Source organism: Rattus norvegicus, chromosome 19, assembly GCF_021556685.1.
Source record: "Rattus norvegicus strain SHRSP/BbbUtx chromosome 19, alternate assembly SHRSP_T2T, whole genome shotgun sequence".
NCBI lineage: Eukaryota > Metazoa > Chordata > Mammalia > Rodentia > Muridae > Rattus > Rattus norvegicus.
The window spans coordinates 9,313,681-9,328,639 of NC_141552.1; the positions used below are offsets into that span (position 1 = coordinate 9,313,681).

The 14,959-nt window shown below is 44.4% G+C and overlaps 1 protein-coding gene across 13 annotated transcripts in view; it reads left to right on the forward strand.

Annotated features, from left to right (window-relative positions):
- Nucleotides 1–3,000: 3,000 nt before the first annotated feature.
- Cnot1 (CCR4-NOT transcription complex, subunit 1) overlaps nucleotides 3,001–14,959 on the forward strand; it is a 91,300-nt gene continuing 79,341 nt past the window's right edge. For 12 of the 13 annotated variants that reach the window (XR_015643293.1, XR_015643294.1, XR_015643296.1 and 9 more), the window contains exon 1: nucleotides 3,034–3,133. The gene's annotated coding sequence lies outside the window, so the exon portion shown is untranslated. 13 annotated transcript variants of the gene reach the window in all.

The following is a 14,959-nucleotide window of genomic DNA, read 5'->3' on the forward strand; positions in this document are numbered from 1 at the left end:
TTTCTGCTCTGCTCTCTTCAAAGTATCTTTCTCCACCTCCCCACATATATTCTTTTAAGCAGTCTGCACAGATCTCAGGACTTCTTTGTCATTTAGCTGTGTTTTGTTCTCCGGTCTTCCAAGACCATAAAACAACACAAGTTTGCTGATTTTTCTCTTCAGTTTTTAAAATAGTTCTTACCATGGTAAAATTGCCATATTAAAAGTTATTTCTTACATCTAAATCCTCCATTCCAAAATTACTATTTAAATTTTTTTTAATTTGGGGCTGGAGAGATGGCTCAGCAGTTAAGCGAGCACTGACTGCTTTTCCATAGTTCCTGAGTTCAATTCCCAGCAACCACATGATGGCTCACAACAATCTGTAAAGGGATCGTCCGATGCACCTGTTCTGGTGTGTCTGAAGAGAGCTATCTTTAAAAATTGTAATTTTTTTTTTTACTTTTAACATAAAGTTTTTCTGTTTTATTTTACTTTATCACCAGGATATTTTGTGAAAGTGGGGTAGGGAGGGTGGGAAGAAGGCTGAGAATTGGCCAGGTGAGTTTGCCTGCTGGTTAGGATGTCCTGCTCGTAAGAGTATTTGAAAGCAAACATTCATAATTGCTGAGTTAGAAGGTGACCCCTGGTAGATCCTTTATGTAGGTCTTCTCAGCGTTCCTAGAAAAGACAAGAACCACCCAGCCTAAACACATAGTCAAAGGACTTTGACCTCCAGGGTATTGTGAAAATCGTGGTTCAGTTTGTATGGCTGTCAAATTTTAGCAGTGATGTTGGTATAGCCTCAGAGGAGAGATGGGCAGTGGGCTTAAGAATCTCCTCTAGGAGGCCCTGTTTGCTTCTGAAAACTGTCAGCTTGGCAACGACAGGCTGAAGCAGGGAAAAGCAAGTCAGCTTTATTTCAGCTTACCTTCAATTTGGGGGAAATTGAAGCTTGAAACTAAAACTAGTTGTAGAATTACAGAATTGATCTTAGGTAGTTGACTTGTATTCCCCTCTCCTCCAGAACAGTCCCTTAGTATTAAATTCAGGACGGCTTGGAACAGGCTCTGGAGTGCTGGAACAACAGACTGTGTTCAGCTTTCTCTCCAACTACAACAACAACACAACAAACAGCAAATAACAAACAAAAGAAAACAAAACCTACAAAACAAAACAACCCCAAAATTCCTAAATTGCACAAATAAAACATTGATAAAAGGGCTGGAGAGATGTCTCAGTGGTTAAGAGCACTGACTGCTCTTCCGGAGGTCCTGAGTTCAATTTCCAGCAACCACATGGTGGCTCACAACCATCTGTAATGGGATCTGATGCCCTCTTGTGGTGTGTCTGAGTACAGTGTAATCATATACATGAAATAAAAACATCGATAAGAAGTTCAAGATGGGGGTTGGGGATTTAGCTCAGTGGTAGAGCGCTTGCCTAGGAAGCGCAAGGCCCTGGGTTCGGTCCCCAGCTCCGAAAAAAAAGAACCAAAAAAAAAAAAAAAAGTTCAAGATGGGGCTGGAGAGGAGCAGTTTTGCTGCTTTTGTGGAGGAGCAGGGGTGCATTTCCAGCACTCACAAGGCAGCTTACGACTTTACAGCTGTGACTCTCATCTCAGTCCCAGGGGATCCAATGCCTGGCTGGATACCCGGCACACACCCGAATGGTGAACACAGATGTAGGCAAAAACTCAGACGCTTTTTTGCTTTTTTTTTTTTTTTTTAAATCTAGGGGCTAGAAAGATGACTCAGAGATTACAAGTGCTGGGTGCTTTTCCAGAGGATCCACATGGTGGCTCACGACCACCTCGCCTATAACTCCACTTTCAGAGGAACGGACGGACACCTTCTTCTGACCTCTGAGGACACTGTACTCACGTTGTGCATAGATTTACATGCAAGCAAACACCCGTACACATAAAATAAAGTCTTTACCACATCTCTTTAAAGTTTAAATAGACATGGTGTGAGAGGTTTCGACTATTATCATCTCAGTAGTTTGGAAGATTTCAATGAGTTTTATAGTGTGTTTCAGGCCAACCTGGACTATCGTTAGGTTAACTGAATGAGACCTTGTTTCAAAACTCAAACAAACAAAAATCCTGCAACACAGGACACAGCGGATAACATAGTCTTTTATCCAAGAAGCAAATGGCATTGGCATCCTTGAGAATGTGGAAGAGCAGGAGAATTTCAGTTTCTATATCTCTGCAAAGCTTTCCTGCTTCAAAAGACAGAAATGGAAAACAAACTTTAAAAGAGCTAGGGCTAGGTGGGCCTCTGGGAGACTACATTCTCCAGTATGCATTGCTCCCCCAGGGCGCAGACAGTGATGGAAGATACCACGTTACTTTTGCGACAGGAATAGGCGGGGCGTGCGACTACTTAACCCAGGATGCAAAGAATCTCAACTTTGCCCCACGTCTGACGCTTTCTGATGGCTGGTGTTCCTTGCTAAGGAGATGTGAGGAGTGGACAATGCTTCCTCTAGGAACTGCACGGCCTCTCGGACCGTGACATTTCGAAAGGAAAGTAGGCGAGGGCTGCATCGCCCTGTCTCTAAGTTAGAGTAGTTTGTGCGCAGGGTGGCAATGCATTACGGGCTCCCTTCCGTATTTTTTGTTTCTCGGAGGCAATGACCAGCCAGTCTTAATGGGTCGAACACCTCGAAGGCAGATGGATGTCTTCGAGTCCCAAATCGAAGTTCCCAACGTCTACCCATTGGCTCGCACCCGGATGCGCAGGCGCCGGGACTCGGACCCGGTCCCTTAGGGCTGATGAGCGGCAATTGGCTTGAGCCCGCAAAATAGGAGTCTGGATTGGTAGTTGCTAGCAGGAGCCCTGGTTTCTTCCTCGACTTCTGCGAGTGATTAGTGTGTGATTGGTTTAAATCCGCGGGTATCCGTCAGCGATTGGACGGCAGTTGCGGACAGCGTGCGGCCATTGGCTGGCGCTAGGGCCATCCCTCCACCAGCGGGCAGCGAATGGTGAAATGGGAACTGGGAGGGGAAAGGCCGCGACGTGAGCGCGCGACCTCGGGCGCCATTTTGTCGAGAAACAAGCGGAGTTAACCGAAGAGGGGGGTCGAGGAGAGCCGGAGTCGAGGACCCAGGAGTTTCCTGTGTCCAGCGCTGCCGGAGCCGCCTGAGGTGAGGCGGGCTGGGGTTGGGGGTGGCGGAGGCTGGGAGTGTCAAGCTTGGGACGCGGGTCCGGGTGGGAGCGGTACCGGGGGTGGACTAGGGATCACTGGAAGCCTTTCCCAGAGCGTCGGGACTCAGGGGCAGCCGAGACGGAGACGTGGAGCCTGGCGGGAGGGGACGGACTCGGCCGGCTCGCGGCAGCTTTGCTCTCTGGAGAGGGGAGCCCGGAGCGCAGGTCCCTGGGTTCGAAGCGCCTGGCGCGGGTGAGCCCCGGAGCGGCTCGGCCTGGGGCCTGGAGGCTTCGAGGATGGCGGCGGAGGTGGCAGTTCGGATCCTAGGGCCTCGGCTCGCGGCGCGCGCAGTCTGCACCCTCTTCTGAGCGCACGAGCTCCTCAACTGCCCCTTTTCTCCCGGGCTCCCGGATGGGGGGCGATGGGCACGGGCGCCCGCGGCCTAGGTCCTCGGCGGGCGGGGGACGGGTTTGGAGTTGCAGCCGACTCGTAGCGCTTTCCGGGGACTCACTCCCCTCTTTCGCCCCCAGCACGTTGTCAAGTCCCCCGCTTTCTGGTGGTTGGCGGTGGGAGGGGCGGGCGGGAGCGAGCACTTCCGTGTTACTTCTCGCCACAGGTTTTTTGTTTCACTCGCGCGCCCCGGCGCTCGCACTTTCTAACAAGTCGGTTCCCCACTTTAGTCACATAGGTCCCTGTGTCTGTGTGGTCGTTAGTGTTGTTTCTGCCTGTCATCCCCACAGGCAACTCCGTGAAGATGCCCACCAGTGAGCTCTATACTTCTAGATCTTGAAGTTGGTGCAGGTCTTGGAGAGGTTTAAAGCCATGCCACCAGGTCTGGGAGTTCACCCACCTGTGCTCACAGATACTACTTTTAGGAGGAGTGTACTTTGTAGGTTTTTCAAAGTGTTGTATGTAAAAATCAAACTTTATGGGAGGTAAACGTCCCCCTGAAGTCATCTCGACAAATATTACACTCCCTCCTTCCGTGGACATTTAATCCAGGCAGGCCTTGTATCAGCGAGCTTTAGCCCCAGATGTCCAGTGTCTTTGGGGCCTACTTTTCTTTCTCTCTATTAAAAACCGAGTAACAGTACCTGAGTTTCCCTACCAGTTTTGTTGCAGTTCGATCCCTTGTGATTACAGTGGAGATTAAAAAAAAAAAAAAATCAGCCAGCCAGTAAATGAGTAAGTGTACCCCTTATTAGAGAAAATGCCAGCGTTTCCCTCATGACCTCCCTCTTTGGAAAAGGAGTAGGGATACATGTGTGAAAATGGTGAGGGTATGAATGGGATCTGTTTTCAGGGATGTGTGAGGACATTACAGACTGTTGTCCCATTACAGGAAACTGGGCTTCCAGGAGCAAGCAGTGCCTTTGCCTGAGTAGTAGTATGCTAGTCAGTCAGGGAGTATTGCTATTAATGGTTCATTTTGCAGGCAGAGGGAGGGGCTGACTTGGAAATTTGGTTCTTTTTCGACTGGTCCTGGCGGTTAGTGGAAGTCTAGAAGAGAGGCATAAAAACCCTGACCTTTAACTGGGTGTGGTGACACTGACTGCTTTTAATCCCAGCAGTACAGAATGGGGCATGAAGCTCTTTGTCATTTGTTTAAGGCCTAGGCCACATACTAAAACCTTGTCTCAAAAAACAGAGGCAGGGTGAGGGGGATCCTAATACCTGAAAGTATTTTTTTAACCCAAGATTAAAATTTGTTGAATCTGTCTGTGTCTGTCTGTCTGTCTGTCTGTCTCTCTCTCTCTCTCTCTCTCACACACACACACACACACACACACACACAAAGTGACTTTGTGCCACAGCCCAATTTTGAGAATGGATTTCAGGTCCTCATGCTTGGTGGCAAATGCTTTTACCTTCTGAGCCATCTCGAGACCCTTACAATTATAGTCTTAAAAGTTGGCTTTTTTTGCTTTTTATTTTATTTTATTTTTGTGTGTGCGTGTTTGTGTGTGCGTGTTTGTGCGTGCGTGTTTGTGCGTGCGTGTTTGTGCGTGCGTGTTTGTGCGTGCGTGTTTGTTCATATCTATGTGCATGATGTGCATGCTTGGTACCTGAAGAATTCAGAAGAGGGCATTGAATCCCTTGGAACTGGGGTTATGGGTGGTTTGGAACCACTCTGTGGGTCTTGGTAACTTGGGGCAGCAAAGGGCTCTCTTGACTGCTGAGCCATCTCTCTCTGCAGCACTTTGAGACAAGGTATTGCTCTTGTAGTTGAGGGTAGCCTCGAACTCAGAGTCCTGCTGTTTGAGTTTACTGGGTGACAGTGTTACAGCATGGTTGGATTACATGTTGGGTAGAGTCATCACCACATAATCGTGTTCTGTCTCTAAAACACATTTGTCGTGTGAGTGGATTCATGTTGGTATGGTGAGTACACGTCACAGTACTCATATCAAGGTTAGAGGACAACTTTCAAGAGCAGTTTCTCTTCGACTGTTTGGGTCCCAAGCATACAATACCGGTTGTCAGGCTTTGTGGCAAGTGCCTCTACCCACTGGTGTAACTGCACTTGTCCCCATTTGATGCTTCTTAGAATTAACAAAAACAATATCTGCTTTTTTGAAATGGCGTGTTTGCTGACACTCTGTATGCGTTGTTGGGGCTTGAACACAAGACTTTAACGCTAGGCAAATGTTCTACCCCTGAGTTAGATGTTCTGCCCTTTGTCCTTCACCCTCATCCCCAAGGACTCATTATGAAACGTAGGCTAATCTTGGACTTGTCATCCTACTTCCCAAATGCTGAAGTTACAGGTGTGTGCCATCACTTCTGTTTGGGGTTTATGTCTCTTATGTGCTTGTTTTATTTATTTAGAGACAGAATTTCTCTGTATCCTTGGCTGTCCTGGAACTAAACTCAGTTTGTAGACCAGGCAGGCCTCAAACTCAGAGATCCTCCTGCTTCTTCCTCCCAAGCCCTGGGGTTAAAGGTGTTTGCCACTATCTGGCATGTTTTGATATATTTTTAATAAAAGGTATATGTGTATGTAAATATGCCTTCTTGTCTTAACCACTAAGCCTCAAGAACAAAAGTTTTCACTTATAAAGGATTAGCTGAAATGATGGGCTTGGTGAGTTCAGCACTGAGGCTTAGGCAGGAAGGTCAGGATGCCAAGGCCAGCTTCAGCTCTGTGAGTACACTGTCGCTGTCTTCAGACACACCAGAAGAGGCCATCAGATCTCATTACAGATGGTTGTGAGCCACCATATAGTTGCTGGGATTTGAACTCAGGACATCTACTAGAAGAGTAGTCAGTGCTCTTAGCCTGGCTGAAACACTTAAATGACACTGAATAAGCGTTCCTGTTTCAAAGTGAAATCCCAATGAGGTTTTTGTTTTGTGGTTCTAGGTGTGGTATCTTGGGATCTGGCATATACTAGGGAATCTTCTGTTGTTAAACTATAGTCCTAGCTCCCAGTGAATATTAAGTTTAATTAAGATTCCACATATAGGAAGTGCAATGCTTTTCTGTTGGTTCATAGTTTTATTATATTTGCAGGTTTGGAAGCCAGAAGACAACTTGGTAAGAGTCAGTTCTCACCTGGCCGGTCCTGAGAATTGAACTCAAGTTAACAGGCTTTTCCCATCGAGGGACCTCATTGTTTTGTTTTTATATTGAGGTGGGGGTCTCACTATGTATTGCACTAGCAGTAGACCATACTGGCCTTGATCTCACAGTGACCCAGCTCTCAGGTGTTGAGGTTAAGGGTGCTAGCCACCAGACTGGGCTGACTCATGTTTCTGAAGCATGTTTCAAAGGCCAGAATGATCTTCACTGTGCTTGGTTTTTTATGTTAATATTTATGTATTTGTAAGAATATAGCAAAGGAGATAAAAGTCATTCATTGAAAAGTGTTTCTTGAGAAGGTAGTAATTAATCTGAGATGCTGTTATGATTTCTTGAAGCAGCCTCTGGAAGGGTAGTTTCAAGTGGTGTAGGTGGTTTAAGAAGTTCATTTCCAGGGCTTGGAGATGGTTCACTGGGTAAAGTTGGGAGGAGAGAACTAACTCCACAAAGTAGTCCATTGATCTTCACGTTTGCTCTAGCATGGGTTCTACACATATACGACAATTAAATTTCAAGCCAAGGCAGGAGAAGTCATAGTAAGATTCTATCTTGGAAAACCAGATTTCCATAGTAAGATGAGACTCTCTTACTATAGGATCTCCATACTAAGATCCTATTTTTGAAAATCAAAAAACATTTTGGTCTTGTATTGTGGAAAACTCAACTTCTAGAATGTGGCTTACTTTTGTTATACTTGTTAAAATGCAATTCCTGAACATAGAATTAATGAGATAATAAACCGCAGGGGAAACTTGATTTGATGGTGTGGCTGTAATCCACCAACGACGCTGAGACAGCAATATCTTGAGTTGTACACCAACTTAGTGTGCAGAATGAGAGCCTGTCTCAAACGTGTGTGTGTGTGCGTGTTTGGTGATCACCTAATTACATGAGATGTTGAGTGATAGATTTGTACTTTGAAGAACACAACGTAGATTATGTGTAAATGCAGGCACAAATGGCCTTGGCTTTAGTGAGGCTGACAGAGGACAACCTCAGGTGTTAGTCTTCACTTTCCTCTTTAACAGTCTTTGTTTTTCTACTGCATATGCTGGCCAGTTGGCCCACAAGTTCTGGTATTCTCTCTTCTTCACCAGGATTATGACGGGCACATAGTTCCTGGCTTTTCTGTGAGTTCTGGAGATCTGAATTCGAATTTAAGTTCTCATGCGTAGGTAGGAGGCACTTTTAATCAGCTGACCATGTAAATTTTCTTTGTGGAAATAGCCCCACCTTGTATAGCTTGACTAATTTGGATTTTGTGATGTGAACAGGCTGACTTCAGAGTTGGAATGCTTTTCCCACATGCTGGGATTATAGACGTGTACCACAACACCGTCTTCCTTTTTGTTTTTAAGATTATATATGAAGTCTGTGTATGTATGTGCATGACCAGAAGAGAAGAGTGGATTGCCTGGAGCTAGAGTTATAGGTGACTGCTAGATGTGGGCGTTGGGAACCGTGTTTTGAGTCCTGTTAGAGCAGCCCGCACACACTCTTACCCATAACTGCTGAAGACGACTACAGTCTCAGCTTTCCTTCTCCCACCTTGTCTTTGTTTGAGATGGTCTTGCTGTGGTTTAGTCTTTCCTGGCCCAGAACTGGAACCTTGATGCATAGGGGTGCAACTCTGCTCTACCATGTTTCTCTCCGTCTTTGGGGTGAGGGGAATGAAGACTTAACTTGTACCCCTGGCTGACTTGGGATTCATTATGTTCGCTTGCCTTTTTTGATTAAAGGTATATTCCACTGTGCCTAGTTTGCAAGGCCCTGGGTTCGGTCCCCAGCTCCAAAAAAAAAAAAAAAAAAAAAGAACCAAGAAATCTTGATGGTGGAAGAGGCTGCAAGAGGTTTCTTTAAAAACCTTGGGTTTGTTTTTAAATTGTGTATGTTTTGGGGAGTTAACCATAGTCCTTTCAGAATTTACAGAATTACTCTTTTTTTTTTTTTTTTTAATTACTTTTTTCCTCCTGCAATGGGGTTTCTCTGCCTTGGCTGAAACTTAACTTGTAGACCGGGCTGGCCTCGAACTCAGATATCCTCTTGCCTCTCTTTCAGTTCTGGGATTAAAGGTGTGTGCGTCATGCTGTGCACCTGTATACAGTTGCTTCTTAATGCTAGAAACCTTGGTGATCTTGAATAGGTTGAAATGCATTGTCTTGTTCAGAGGTCTACACTCACCCACAGTGACGTCTGAATGGTCTTTAACAACAACAACAAAAAGCAAACAATGTAGTTTGGGTTGTTTTTTTAAATTTGTTAATGGGTGTTTTGCCTGCGTGCATGTCTGTTCATGTGTGTCTGGTGCTATTAAAGACCAGAAGGGGACATCATATGCCCAAAACTGGAATCAGTTGTGAAGCCACCACATGGGTGCTGTGAATAAAACCCAGGCTTATTAGTCATTGCTCTTACCCACCACCCCTTATCTACATGTCCTGAGGCAAGCAGACAGGTGCAAGGTCATGTTCTTTTTTTTTTTTTTTTTTTTTTCCGGAGCTGGGGACCGAACCCAGGGCCTTGCGCTTGCTAGGCAAGCGCTCTACCACTGAGCCAAATCCCCAACCCGGCAAGGACGTGTTCTTGTGGCACTTCCTGAGCTGTGTCTTTAGATGTAGTTGAGATAATTCTGGTGGGTGGTGGTGGTTCTCTGCATTTTTATTCATGTTGGTCACCACACTCAACAGGCTTGTTACTCAGATGGAGACTTAGCAGTGTGAGGGCATCTTGAAGGGTAGATCAGTATTTTTACTGAATTGTATTTTCTCCCAGGAAGGTCCTCTTGTTTTGAAAGTACATGGGCTGCTTTTGATAAGCACTTGTTCTGAACATCTGCCATCTTCTCAACAACAGCCTGAGAAGTGTGGCACCCCAAGTCCAGGTTTCCTTTCCAGAGGTGCGGTGGGAGAGAGGGAGGGAGGGAGACTGAGATTGAGACTCACTGTCTGTCTTTGTACATGAGAGGGTGCTTGAAAGGTAATGTAGGTCAGGAAGAACTGTGGGTGTCAGTGTTTTCCTCTAACTTTGAGCCGGCTGTCTTTGTTCGCTGTTACACTGTGCTAGGCTAGTTTGTCTAGGAGCTTCAGGTGTCTTTGTTCGCTGTTACACTGTGCTAGGCTAGTTTGTCTAGGAGCTTCAGGGCTTTCCCACCTCTGCTACCTTCTTGTAGGGCACTGGGATTCCAGACATTACAGGTGGTTGTAACATGGAAACCAAATTTGGATCCTCAGAGAAGCAAATGCTTTCAACCATTGAGCCATTGTCCCAGCCTTCCTAAAAAATATTTCTGACACTGGGCATTTCTAAGTCTAAGAATAGAATTTTTTAACATTCAAAATGTTTTATTATTTTTATTGGGGTTTTTGCGAGCTCCAGTGTCCTTGTGGAGATCATGCTTTGTGGCAAGTCATCTTACAGGCTCAAGAACACATTATTAAAGTTAGTGTGCACGTGTCGTGGCATACATAGTGGAAGTCAGAGGACTGCTTACAAGAGACTTTTCTCTCATTGCACTGCCAAAGCGCTTACTTCTGAGGCATCCTGTCTGACAAGAACACTTAAATTTTGAAGCTGAGTATGGTACATGGTTGTAACCCATCTACCTGAGAGAGAGGCTGAGGTGTACTTGGCTTACATGCTGGAGATGAGCCTGGGATATGCGAGTTGAAGGCCAGTGCTACATCTACTGTCTCATAAGGCCAACGTTGGGATTCATATCGTTTATACTTTTTCACATTTGTGTAATTGTGCTTTTTAGCTGGGCTAGCAGAGGTATGGCTGCAGTGCACACATTCATCATTCTGCCTGTGGTATTTGAGAATTCACCCCCCTTTTTCAAGAAGATACACATCATAGTTACTTAAAAGTATTGAATATTAAAGTTACCTGTAGTTGTGTATCATTGTGGATCTGTGCATGTGAGTGCTGGTACCTGTGGAGCCAGAGGAGTTTTATTCCGGTGGATCTAGACTTTAGAAGGCCTATGTGGGTGCTGAGAATAGAACTCTGATCCTCTAGAAAAGCAGTGTGGGCTTCTGACTTCTGAGCCATCTCTTCAGTACAAGTGAAGTTTTAGTTTCTCTCTGGAAATCAAAGTAATTGGCATTAACTTGTTTAAATATACTAATAGTTTTGAAATATTTGTATGTAGCCTTTTTGAGTCCTTACCTGTCTTTGGTTTTAGTGACTAATTTCTACCCTCCAAAACACACACACACACACACACACACACACACACACACACACACACACACACACTTTTTTTTTCTTTCAGAGCAAGGGTCTTACTCTCTATCCCTGTATGGCTTGTATCTGGTTTCACAGAATGGGCTGGGTTCTAGCTCACAGAACTCCCATCCTCCACATCTGCCTCTGGAGTGCTGGGGTTAAAGGTGTGTGCCACCACATCTGGCCAAGATGCTTACATATTATAAACTGATCTTCTGCTTTCTGTGTCCTGGCTCTAAACCTAAGCCTCCCTCCATCCCCACCCCTGAGCCTTCTAGTAACCTGGATTGCAGATACGCCTCATAACATTTTAACCTCAGTAATTTCCCTTAAGTTTTTTTTATAAAGTTTTTTAATTGATTATATTTTATGAGTGTGAATGTTTTATGTGTGCCATATCATGCCTGGTACGCATTAGAGGTAAGGATGGTTGTAAACCACCATGTGGGTGCTGAGAATTATTAGATCCAGGTCCTCTGCAAGAGCAGCAAGTGGTTTTTAACCTCCTGGTCCCTCCATCCTCTTTGCCTCATGGTTTCTTTAAGATTACTGCTGGGACTCTGTCTGTAGTTACGTACCTTTTGATTTGTTTTTTGCCTTTTTTTTTTTTTTTTTTTTTTTTCTTTTTTTTCGGAGCTGGGGACCGAACCCAGGGCCTTGCACTTGCTAGGCAAGCGCTCTACCACTGAGCTAAATTCCCAACCCCTTGCCTTTTTTTTAAAAAAAAAAAAGATTTGTTTATTTATTTTTATGTATGTGAGTACACTGTTGCTGGCTTCAGACACACCAGAAAGAGGGTATTGGATCCCATTACAGATGGTTGTGAGCCACCATGTGGTTGCTGGGAATTGAACTCAGAACCTCTGGAAGAACAGTCAGTGCTCTTAAACGCTGAGCCATCTCTCCAGCCCTGTGATTTGCTTTTTGAGATAGGGTCTCACTATGTAGTCCAGGCTGTTTAGAACTGTGTAGATCAAAATAGCCTTGAATTCAGATCCTCCTGCCTCTTTCCAGAGAGCTGGGATTAAAGGTATGTGCGGTAACACTTGGCCCTTGTGGCAAGTGATACATCATGTTACCAATACCTTATTGATACATGAACGTGTAATTAAAGGCATCTCCTGAATGGGCTTCAGAGACAAACATTTTCAGACTTTGACTACATTGTTTTCTTTCTTTTTTTAGATGTATTTACTTTGTATGAATGTTTTACCTGCAAGTATGTATCTTTTCCGTGAGTACCAGGTGCCCTTAGCTGAGAATGTTGGATCCTCTGAAACTGAAGTTTATGGGTGGTCCTGAGCCACCACCATTTGAGTGTTGGGAATGTTTCCCTTTTTTAAAAAACCCTCATCTTTCATTGGGGCATGGTGATGCACACATGTAATTTTGTTGCCTTCCAGTATGAAGTGGGAAGAAAAATTGCCTGTCAATCTAAGCTACTAGTGATGTGTATCTTGATACACAGAAAGAGAGAGACCATACCAGGTTGTGTTTTACCAACCTAGAAGTTGAATATATTTACTGGGTACAGGAAGGAGGTCCGCAAATCCTCCAGAGTTAGTATTTCAGGTGTGTGCCTGTGCCCGCCCAGCTTGTGTTTAGTTAGCGTGTTTTTTTTTTTTTTTTTGGTTCTTTTTTTCGGAGCTGGGGACCGAACCCAGGGCCTTGCACTTCCTAGGCAAGCGCTCTACCACTGAGCTAAATCCCCAACCCCAGTTAGCGTGTTTCTGATTTAACCTCTTTTATGCCTTTCTTAGCCATTTGTTTTATACTCTTTAGTTTGTGGTTTATCTAGCTTTTTGCAAATGTGTACTTTGTGTATAGAAAGAGTGGTATATACTTCAAATGCTTAGGCAAAATGCAAACTAATATATGGATTGCGTGCATGTATATTGCCCAGACTGTGACTGCATCAGTCACCTCCTCATGGGTACTCTTTGTGTAGATTTATTTTATGAGTGCTTGGTACAACTGTGGGCCAGAAGAAGGCATTAGATCCCTTTATAGATAGCAGTGAGCCACCATGTGGGTGCTGGGAATTGAACTCAGGACCTCTGGAAGAGCAGTCAGTGCTCTTAACTGCTAAGCCATCTCTCCAGCCCATGGGTTTTCTTTTGCTGACCAGTATTGCAGTTGACAATATTTTGTGTGTTACTGGAAACTTTGAAATGGAAGTATGTAGATTATTAGAAAGATTGCCTTTCTAAGAGGATTTTAAGTGAAAGTCTCTGTGTGATCACTGTTAATCAAGACCATATTTTTCTTTAGTTGTGCTTGGTAGCTGTTTTCATTTACCATTAAAAAAAAAAGCACAACAAAACAACAAAAGTGGGATCCTGCTATTCAGAGTTTTGCAGCTTTCCCAGGACAACATGGATGGCTTACGTTAAATTATACCTGACGTTCAAGAGACTCTTCTTTTGAATGGTGTTCTCTAGTGAAAATATGAATGTCCTTTCCTAAGCTTTTCTTTCTACAGGATACAAAGTGGGTGTTTCAGAAAGCTATATTAAGTTGTTATTTTGCTTGTTGGACAGAGTTCTGTGGACTGTGATAACCTTTATGCCAGTGGAATTTTCAGTTATTCCTGCTGTTTTTGGAGGATTCCTCAAAATGTCTTTGTCCCCTGAGATTGCTATTTTGCTTTTTATTATCTTTTTTTTAAGGATTAGGGGAGGGAAGTTGCTAGGAACCAAACCCAGAGCCTTTTGTGGGCTAGACCAGCCCTCTGTCACTAAGCAATATCTCCAGTCCATTGAATAGTATTATTTTTCATTTACTTCAAAATATTAACTGTTCAGGTAATAGTTGGCTTGTGTTATATTGCTGTGACATATTAGTGCTGTTTCTTGTCATGGGTGTGTTTATTTTGAGACAGTCTTTTGTAGCCTCTGTACCCTTAAATTCTGTGCTTAAAGTTATTCAATGGTCTTAATGATGGGGCCATTTAATATCCTTCCTCATGTTGTGCTGACCCCTAACCATAGAGTTGTTTTTGTTGCTACTTCATAACTATAATTCTGGTACTGTTATTAATAGTAATGTAAATATTTTTGGAGATAGGGATTTACCAAAGGGGACACAATCCACACAAGTTGAGAACCACCGCTTTAGAATATTGATATTACAGAAGTGTGCCATCACGGTTAGTGGTCAGTGCCCCACCATTTGCCCTGTACAGCACCATCAAGTTAAGAAGGGAAGGACAATGGTATGGCCATGGGATGGTTTAATGGTTGAGGCTTAGTGTGGTTGTTTCCAATAGGTAGTTATTTTCAGTGTAACTGTCCTAGTGGCACACTCAACAAATCCTGTGAGCTTTAGAAGGATGCATAAGTGTGTTTCTAAGGGAGAGGGGGAGACTTGTTAAAATAGTAACTTTTTTGAGTTTTTGTTTTTTAAGTGTGCATTTTGTATGTGTGTGTTTATGTGCAGATGCTGGGGGGGGGGGGAGGAGAGTTGTCAGCTACCTGGTGTGGATGCTGGTCCTTGAAGGAAGGTCCTCCTGAAGAGCTATGCATGTCCTTCTTTGTTTGTTTTGTTTTTTTCAAGACCGGGTTTCTCAGTGCTCTTATTTTTATTTTAGGTCGGGTGTGTTGGTGTTTTTGCCAGCATGTATGTCTGTGTGAGGGTGTCAGATCCTACCGCTATGTGGGTGTTAGGAGTTGAACCCTGGTCCTCTGGAAGAGCAACCAGCACCTACTGCTGATCTCTCCAGCCTTGCTCTATATGCTCTTAGTTGCTACTAGGTCATCTCTCTAGCCTCCTTTGAGTGTTCTCTTTCAAGGTTTTGGTTTCGCTTAATTTTTAAATGTTGGTTTGTGCCGTGGCCTGTTTGTGGGAGCCAGGGCAACCCTCAGGAGCTGGTTTCTTCCATCCTCTTGCAGGGAGTGAATTCAGATTGTCAAGTATTTCACCAGCCCAGCAGCCCAGCCAAGAGATGGCTCAGTGATTAAGAGTTTACAACCCCCCTGTAACTCTAGTTTCAGGGAATCTGACACCGTTTGGCCT